The sequence below is a fragment of the Taeniopygia guttata genome, chromosome 2 (genome assembly GCF_048771995.1).
Source record: "Taeniopygia guttata chromosome 2, bTaeGut7.mat, whole genome shotgun sequence".
NCBI lineage: Eukaryota > Metazoa > Chordata > Aves > Passeriformes > Estrildidae > Taeniopygia > Taeniopygia guttata.
In genome coordinates, this window is record NC_133026.1 from 149,965,993 (window position 1) to 149,975,650 (window position 9,658).

Sequence of the window (9,658 nt, forward strand, 5' to 3'; positions counted from 1 at the left end):
AATTAAACAGTCCTGTGAGGAGTTTTAGATGCTCATTTCAATGTCATTGTTCTGTTAGAAAAGCTCATGCCAAAAAAACTTATCACCCTGTGCTCTTATCAATCATGAGCCAGGAGTGAGCATAGGTCAGAGATCATTCCCAGCAATCAGTGTTTTCCTCATTCAGGAAAGCAGGAGGATTAAATAATGGGAAATAATATCACTCTGTGCCAGCTGGCAGAAGCCCCAAGGAATGCTCCTTAAGCAATTTGAATTTTCTTACATGGATTGGGCACCTCTTGCCAGTGCCCTCCTGGGTCTGGCTGGAAACATTCCGATCCCTCTGCTTTTCCACTCTCGCTCCACAGTGCCCACGTTCTGCCTATTCCATTGAGAAAAAAATCTTTTACTGAGTTTTCTGAAAGATTTTTCCTGCCCTAAGCACCTTCAATGGAAAAGGGAGCAGGAACTCTAGCTGGGTTGACTTGCCTGTGGACAGAAACCTGAATTTTAGACACGGAAATGTATTAATCCATAATCAATCACTATTCTTGGGTGGTGAGATGCATTTCTTCTCCCTGACTGAGATTATCATGGAATCAGAGAATGGTTTGGGTGGGAAGGGACCTTGAATATCCTTGAGTTCTGACCCTGTAGTGGCACTTGGCTTGTGTCACCAACGTGTGGCCACAGGACCAGGACAGGGATTGTCCCTCTGTGCTGGGCACTGCTGAGGCCACGCCTCAAATCCTGTGTCCAGTTTTGTCCCCTCATGACAAGAAGGACATTGAGGGGCTGAAGCGTGTTCAGGGAAGGGAGCGGAGCTGGGGAAGGGTCTGGAGCACCAGAAGCAGCTGAGGGAGCAGGGGAACTCAGCCTGGAGAAAAGGAGGTTCAGGAGGGACTTTCTGGCTCTCCACAACTCCCTGACAGGAAGTGGATCCAGGAGGGAATCAGGGTTTGCTCCCAGGGAACAGGGACAGGACAAGAGGAAACAGCCTCAAGTTGCACGAGGAGAGATTCAGGTTGGACATCAGGAGGAATTTTTTCGTTAAAAGGGTGGTCAAGGATTGGAAGGGGCTGCCCAGGGAGGTTTGAAGTCCCCATCCCTGGAGGTGTTCAAGGAACACCTGGACATGGCACTCAGTGCTCTGGGCTGGGTGACAACGTGGGGATTGGTCACAGGTTGGACTCGACCTTGGAGGTATTTTCCAACCTCATTCATTCCATGATATCCTGGGTGGTTCTGAAATAGCATCTGAAGGTTTTACCGGAGTTCACTTTATTTAGCAGGAAGAAAATCCACTCTCTCTTCTTGAGTCTTTTATAGCAAAGGTGACAGGGAGCCAAATTCAAGATGCATCAGGATATTCTGCCCACACAGCTCATCTCTTTCAAGGTATTTTAAATCCCATTTGTCATCCTGGTATCTGAGCTGAGAATCTGGAGCTGGCTGCAAAGCCCCAGACAAGCATTAATTCCAGGTTTTACTTCATTTTCCTGGGAGCTGCAACATTAAAATGAGCTTTAAACATTTTTCCTTAGCCGATTCAATTTTTAGGTGCTCAGATCAGCAAAAAATTTGATCTTTTTAGGGATGTTTTTACTGCTTGGGCTGAAAGTCATGATGTGTGTGTCACTTTTTAAACAGAATAATTAAAAGCCAGGAATTTCCATATTGATCCAAAGAAACATCCCATTGCAATGGGTTTGACTCTTCATTTCTAGAGATTTCCTTATTGTTGGCCCATTTGAGGTCACAGAAATATGGGATGGCTTGGGCTGGAATGATGGAGCCCAGGTGAGGCATCTGTGCCCCTGTAGCCCCTGGGAAGAAGAGATCCACCTGTAACCTGTGAGGATCCCACAGCAGAGCAGGTGGATGCACGAAGGACACTGGGATCCATGGGAAGCCAGATCTGGAGCAGGGTCCTGGCAGGACCTGTGTCCCCATGGAGAGAAAAGCCCGAACTGGAGCAGGTTTGCTGGCAAGATTAGTGATCCCATGGGGAGCTCAGGCTGAAGCAGCTGGAGCAGCCTGTTCCCTATGGACTGACCCTGCTGGAGGGATCCAGACTGGACCAGCCTTTTCTGAAGGATGGAATCCATGGAAGGGATCCATACTGGATCAGCTTGTGTGAAATTACCACATTGGACACATTTGTAGAGAGCTGTCTCCTGTGGGAAGGATCCCATGAAGGAGCAGGGGAAGAGCGTGAGGAGTCCAAGCCCCGAGGGGGAAGGAGCAGCAGAGACACCATGACTTGACCACAACTCCCATTCCTTGTCTCCTTGCAATATTCCATGGCAGGAGGTAGAAAAATTGGGATTGAAATTGAGCCCAGAAAGACGAGAGGGCTGGGGGAAAGGTGCTTTAGGATTTGGCTTTATTTGTTCATTAACCTACTCTGATTTTTATAGAATTACAGAATATCCTGGGTTGGGAGGGACCAACAAGGATCATCAAAGTCCAACTCTTGGCCTGCACAGAAGAACTCTAAGAATCCCAGAATTCTGTGTCTGACAGCATTGTCCCAGTGTTTTTCTTTGATAATAAATTAAATTAATTTTCCAGCGGAGAGTCTGGCAGTGACAGGAGCTCGTGAGTGACCTCTCCTTGTTCTTATCTCAACCCACAAGCTTTTTATTATATTTTAATATATTTTTAATTATGTTTTGTTATATATTTTTATTATATTTTATTATATACATATTTATATACTATTTATTAAATTTTATTATATTTTCTCTTCTTTGTCCAGTTGAGGAGAGTATTGATAGGGCACCATGGTGGGCACCTGGCATCCATCCAGGGTCAACCCACCACAAATATTTAGAAGACCTAAGCGAGTAATGAAAGGCCAAAAGTTGGAAAAAAATGTGAATTTGGGAGGTTTTTTTCCCAGATCTTTTCCACTCTCCAGGGTGCTCTGAAGCGGGAAAGATTTTTCTCCTCAGCCAAGATTTTTCAGCTGTGATCTTCCACTGACATCAGGAGCTGGCCTACAATGACCTTTGTGGTCGCTTCCATATCAGGATATTTTATGATTCTGTGATGTCTGAGGAACTTTCATGTACCACCAATGGAATCAGAGGAGGTTTTATGAACTCTCTGGGGCACTTCCTTTCCCAAAATTTCCCAGTTTGGGGTAGGATGGGTCTGTTTTGATGACAACTGGCTGCTTTCATCACAGGTCAAGAGCTGAGTGTGAGGCTCAGAGAATCATGGAATATTCTCAGCTGGATCATGGAGTCCATCTCCTGGTCCTGCACAGGGCAGCCCCAAGAATCCCACCAGGATGAACATCTGAGTTTATAAAATATCTTGGACTTGAAAAGATCAGTGACATCAAAGATCTGTGACAACAAATACCACCTGGAGACAAAAACCAAGGCCAAAGACAGGTGTGATTTCCCTCCTGGTTTTTGAGCTTAAAATGGAATTCCTCAAGGAATGTTCTGCTGGAATAAGCAGATGGACATTTGTCACTATCCCTGGCAGAGCTGTCACTGTATTATGTTTAATGTGACTATGTTTTATTCCAAAGGAATCGCATCCTAGAACTGCCCAAGCCTTTCCATGATCTCTCTACAAAGAAATCCTTGAAAAAAAGCTGGTATTCCTCAATGCTGATCCCAGCTGATCCTCAAATTTGGTGCTGTGACTCTCCTTTAGAAGGGTGTGGAACTACTGAGGTCTTCTGTACCAGAGCAGGAAAGAAATCCAGTATTTCCTGGACCCCAGGAAATTATCCAAACCACTGGGACATGCTTCTCTTGCTTCAGGAAGGAAAATAAAAGTAATTTCCTGGTGAGTAACTGGGGGAAATTCCCAGCACACAGCATCAAAAAGCAAATTTAGCAAAAAATAAAAAAGGGATAATCTGAAGAGCAGCCTGAGATCAGCTGCAGGAGCTTGAGATGCATCCCTTTATTCCTGTCTTCCTTCCAAGGAAAGAACAATTAGTGGGAGCCAATGAGGCTCGGAGGCATCTCTGCATCTCTGATCCGAATTTCTGTTTCTGTGAATTTTTTGCTGTTCTTCCCGGTGATCAGGATTCTGCCAAGAAAGGAGAAGCACCAGGAAAAGAGAAAATCCTCCCTGGTGTGCCAAGAAGATCCAATCACTTTGTTTTGGGAAGGACCTTGGGAACAGTTTCTGGAACAAACCCACTGATAATCACTCCATCAGTTTGGGATATTTTTGTTGGGAATGGGAGTCCCCATTCCAGTCTGCCCTTGGTTGGATTTCCAATATGGTGAGTGACTGAATGAGTTTTTTCTGGAATTCTAGTGCATTTCTCCTATTTCAGGTTCTCTTTCTGGCAGTTTCAGGATTTACTGAGTTAATTGCTGTGTGTAATTGAGCAACCCGGGAGAACACAGCAAGCCCATGGAGGAGCAGGAAAAGTTCAAAGTTTATCTTTAATTCCACCAGGTTTCTCATGTATCCAGACCTGTTTTGCTCCACCAGTCCATTGCTAAATGGAAGGATAAGGCTCTTTATTCCAACCTCACACTTCCCTAACCCCTCCAGCAGCTCCAACCCCCTCCTTTTAATTATCGCTCCAAAAGCAGAGAGCCCACAGTTCCATGAGTCACAAATTATATCTCCCAGCGGTGCATAATGCTCCTTTTCACACCTACAAAAGGATGAATCATGACAAAATAGGAGGAAAAAAAAAAAAAGGAAATTAAAAATACTCCTATCGATATCAGCAGGAAAAAAATCAAGCGAGGATTTACCGGTGGACAGAGCATTTGGAAATAGTTGCTGGTTTTAACTGGGATAATGTTCTCTGTCATAGCTGGATTTTGGAGTTGTGCCAGAAGCAGTGCTAATAAACAGGGATGTTTTAATTGTTATCCATGAGTTTAGTTACCAACCCAACAAATTTTCCCACTTTTACCCTTCCAACTCTCCCCTGATCCCACCAGGGCTGAGCAATGTGTGGGACTGAGTTGCTGGTTGGGGTTAAACCACAAAAAAAATGGGCAAAACCCATTTGTTAGGCTTTGGAGTTTGGTTTTGGGTGAGTTTTGTCTCTGAAAATATCATAGCAAAGAAACAGAGGTTGAAATTCCTGTTCCAGTTCTTCCGGGAAGGGAAGGGAAGGGAAGGGAAGGGAAGGGAAGGGAAGGGAAGGGAAGGGAAGGGAAGGGAAGGGAAGGGAAGGGAAGGGAAGGGAAGGGAAGGGAAGGGAAGGGAAGGGAAGGGAAGGGAAGGGAAGGGAAGGGAAGGGAAGGGAAGGGAAGGGAAGGGAAGGGAAGGGAAGGGAAGGGAAGGGAAGGGAAGGGAAGGGAAGGGAAGGGAAGGGAAGGGAAGGGAAGGGAAGGGAAGGGAAGGGAAGGGAAGGGAAGGGAAGGGAAGGGAAGGGAAGGGAAGGGAAGGGAAGGGAAGGGAAGGGAAGGGAAGGGAAGGGAAGGGAAGGGATGATTCTATGATTTTTTTTTATAAATATGGAGGCAGATCCCAGTGCTTGTGAAGATTATTCAGGGAGGGCACAAAGAGTATTGGAAGCTGGGAATGAATGCAAAGCCAAAATTCACTGAAACTGAAGGCACCTGGTATCTCCATTACAGGTGGGAACTGGGTGGGTAGGAGATCTCTGCTCCAATCTCCTTCTCCGATCAGGGCTGACTTTAGAGGAATATCAAGTTTTTAAAGGTCTCATCCATCCTGGCGTAGCTCAGTCATTCCATGTATCCAGGAGATACCCAAGGCCAGGTTGGATGGGGCTTGGAGCAACCCGGTCTAGTGGAAGGTGTCCCTGCCCATGGGAATGAGATGTTCTTTAAGGTCCCTTCCAACCCAAACCACTCCATGATCCTGGGATTCTAGGAATAAATGGAAAACCTCCCAGGTTCGCGGAACATGCTTCCAAAATATTTCCTTAGGAAAACCATCTCAGGTCATGTCATTGACAAAGAATTATTTGCCCTCCAGGGATGATTTAGGGAATTTTACATGAATGGTTTTGTTTCAGTTCCTTTTCATTTTGCAGCTCTTATTCATCCAGAAGGGAGGTGTTTCCAGGAACACAGACAAGGAAGGAAGATTTCCCTCAGTTTAGGATATTGCCAGATGAATTCCTGACTGCTGCATTATCCAGCAGTGATTAATGAGATCTCAGGAGTGATGCTTCTGGAGAAGATAAATTTGAGGTAAACAGGTAATCAAATAAACGTTATATGAAAAGGCTGTGGGGATGCAGAGGGATCCATCAGCCCCTGCCAGATCAGGAAAACAACTCCCCTCAACCAGAAAATGCTTGGCTTGGGAAAGCCAAGCCTTGGAAAGTACAAAAAATCAAGAGATTGCAGAAAAAACAGAATACAAGCAGTCATTTTCTGTGAGTCGTCAAACAGATGTTTTGCCGTAAACATCTCTGAGTTTTTCCTGGCTTTATATCCTTGTCTTGCTCTGCTTGTTCATCACATCAGCACCTTCCTTTGGGATAGTTTGAGGCACTAACACCTGAGGTGTTTCCAGCATAAAAAAAAAAAACAGAAAATCACCTTTTTTCCTTCTTCTTCTTTCCTTGTAGACCCACTTGCTCTAGGAGCAAGGAAATTAATATCCCAACCTTATGAGCACTGATCTTTCCATCTCTAATACAAAAGGTTGGGGCTATGGAATTATTTGGGTTTAAAATCCTTCATTTTAATGTTTTCCTTTTATTGTTTCTAAGAATTTAGCGTGTCTTTGATTTTCAAATCCTAATAATCACATTGGCCACTAGGCAGGACTCTGATTGTTCATGAAATAATTTCTTATATCAACTGAAGAAGTCAGTGCCAAAGATACTGAAGGATTTAAACTGACTTTGGAAGAGCATGAGCCTGAAATGTGGCAAAAGACAGATATGGCTACAGACCAAAAATCATCAACACTTTTACAATTTATCTGCATAGAAAACGTAATTTCAGTGCTTGACGATATTGTCTGGCTTATTGATGTGCTAATAGAGGGAAGAAAATCTCCAGATAACTTTCTTCACACCCCTGGAGATGGTTCCTCTTGGCATTTGGGGATTTTGGTGCTTCCTGGACTGGCTGACTTAATGCCAAAGTGGAATGAGCACAGGGCAAAGCCTTGAAGTGCATTCCATGATTTCTCCAGGCTCAAGATAATTTTTTTTCTCTATGGTAACACAGTTGGAAGAGGAAAAGTGGGGAAACAACCTTTCACTCCCTGTTGCTGTCCCAGGAATCACGTGAACAATGAGCTCTTGGATTTGGAGTCAAAGAAGAGAACAACTTCTGGCCAGATTCCTGTGGGAATTCTGAAACTCAGTTTGTAAGTGGGAATCGGAATTTTTGAGAAGAAAGGTTGGATCAGCACCTCAAATAAGTTCAGGAAAATTGTCCACACTCCTGACTCCTGTTTGGCCGCTGCCTCTTTCCTCATCGGATCTTCCCAACAGCCCCATGGTGGTGAATGGACAAAAATTCTTCCTGATTTTCCAGGGAAAACAGAAAGATCAATCATTAAGCACTACCTGAACTCCAGTCATTATTGGTGACAGGATGAAGGGAATGGCTTCAAACTGAAAGGGAACAGGTTTAGGTGGGATATTGGGAATAAATTATTTATCCTGAGGGTGGTGAGGGCCTGGAACATGTTTCCCAGAGAAGTTGTGGATGTCCCATTTTCCGGGGGATCTGGGTAGTGCAAAAAGGTGGAAAGAGATTGGACCAGTGGGAAAAAAAAAAAAAAAAAAAAAAGTTTAGATCTACAATAACCCAATGAAATGTGCTTTGAGAAGCTTTGAGGATCTGTATTTCTTCCAGTCACTGACTGCCCTTGTCTTAGAAAATCCTAATTCTTTGTAAAATTCAGGAATTACAATAATGACATATTAGACATCCTTTTTAATTAAATAGAACAATGCAGAAATCTCCTTAAGGGATTATCTGTGATAAAACATGGGCTTAGCTGGGTTTATGCTCAGAGGGTCTGAGACCACCAAAGTGAAGTGGTGGGTGTGCAGTCTTCAAAAGAAATGGCATTATTTGATCATGAAGTCTTTAATTTTGCAGATTAAGGATGATCAGACATCAATTTGTCCACCAATGGTTGGAATTTCACTCCCAGAAGAGAAAAAAAAAAGAAAGAAAATAGGATTAGTCACTGATTAGAAAGAAGAAAAAGCTAAAAATAGCACTTTGGTATTGTTCAGGCAATGTGACTCAAGTCCCATCTTTATTGCAGCTTCCCATGTGGGTCTTTATTTCCCACTGGAAAGTGGGAATAATAACATATTCCATATCATATGCCAGGAGGATGCATTGCTCTGAGTTGTCTGAGTTTATTTGTAGATATTATTTATTGTATTTATAGATATTAAAGCACATTAGGAACCATTGTATTTAGTTCTCAAAAATCCTCTTTTGCATTAAAAACATGGACAAAATCCCCTTTAGTGCTTTGTCTTTTTATCTTCTTCTGCAGGAAAAATCATCTCCCCAACAAAAAAAAAAAAAAAAAAAAAAAAAAAGGGAAGAAAATTGGAAAATTGAAGTAGTAATTAGGTTGGATTTTTTATTTTATATATTTGTTCCTGAGAAAGGAAATCAAATGTAGACACTCTGTACTTGGAACTCAAAGTGTTGGTTAAAGTAATTATGAGGGGGGAAAAGAAAATAAATGTATAGTGCACATTTAAGAAAAATAAGGAAAATAAAGCATTTTCAGGAAGCTGAAAGCAAGGAATTGGATTTAATATCCCACCTAGAGCTCAGTTTCAAAAGGCAAAATGGTTGATTCTTCTCTGACCTTCTGCTTTCCAGAGGTCAGGGCTGAAATCAATGCCCAGGCAGATCCAAAGCAGCAATAAAGGAGCAGCCCCTCAGGGAGGGAGATGAGAAGAAGAGAGACTGATAAAAAAAGACAGAAAAATTGTCATGGAATTAGCAAACAATGCCAATAACCAAAGGCAAAGTCAATAAATCCAGCATTGATTTTTTTTTTTATGTTCTCTGCGTGAGTGAAATGCTCTGAACTTGGAGTTTTTAGTCAGCTGAGCCACTCAGACTGGGGAAGGATTTTCCTTCCTGAATAACCCTGGAGTTGGAAAAGCTCAGCATTCGAGCTTTGCATATTATTTTAGCTCCCACAAGGTTCAGCTGAAAGAGGAGACCTCAATGTTTATAACAGAGAGGTCAGCTGGGCAAAAAAGAAAAAAAAAAAAAGGCTGGAACAATATTCAAAAGAAATAATTAATATTTTCCCTTGTGCCCCAAACTCATCAGTTCAGATTCAATTTATTAAAAAACTCCTCTCCTGACTGACAAATAGCTCATTTTTTGTGCTTTTTTTTTTTTTTTTTTGTAAAAAGCTTTCTTTTGATTTCCTTTCCCAGTCAAAGGGGAGCTGAAGAGAACCAAGCTGAAAAAAAAAGCATTTTCTGAGCCTAATGCAATTCTTGCAGCAATGAAGTGAAAAAAGGGAAGCTCCAAACGGGATTATTCTGGAAAAAGGTTTCTGACATCTGGGAGAAATATTGTGAATTTTTCAGCCAGCCATAGAAACTCAGGAATTGCCACTGAGCACTGAGCAAATTCCAAAGGTGCAGCCTAAATCTTGTTGACTTATTTACAGCTCGCCATAAAAACAGAGTGGGATTTCACACTTTAATGCACTGAAAATCCATTCTATAACAACTGCGTTATTTTAA

The 9,658-nt window shown here is 42.7% G+C and overlaps 1 long non-coding RNA gene across 3 annotated transcripts; it reads left to right on the top strand.

Annotated features, from left to right (window-relative positions):
- Positions 1-3,292: 3,292 nt before the first annotated feature.
- LOC140682547 (uncharacterized) lies at positions 3,293-7,635 on the top strand. 3 transcript variants are annotated; one of them, XR_012054388.1, is made up of 4 exons: positions 3,293-4,237; positions 5,445-5,561; positions 5,984-6,143; positions 7,137-7,635. It is a non-coding gene; the product is annotated as an uncharacterized lncRNA (long non-coding RNA). The 3 variants fall into 3 exon arrangements; XR_012054387.1 differs by having other exon boundaries at positions 5,449-5,561; positions 5,984-6,151; XR_012054386.1 differs by having other exon boundaries at positions 5,449-5,561.
- The last annotated feature ends 2,023 nt before the right edge of the window (positions 7,636-9,658 follow it).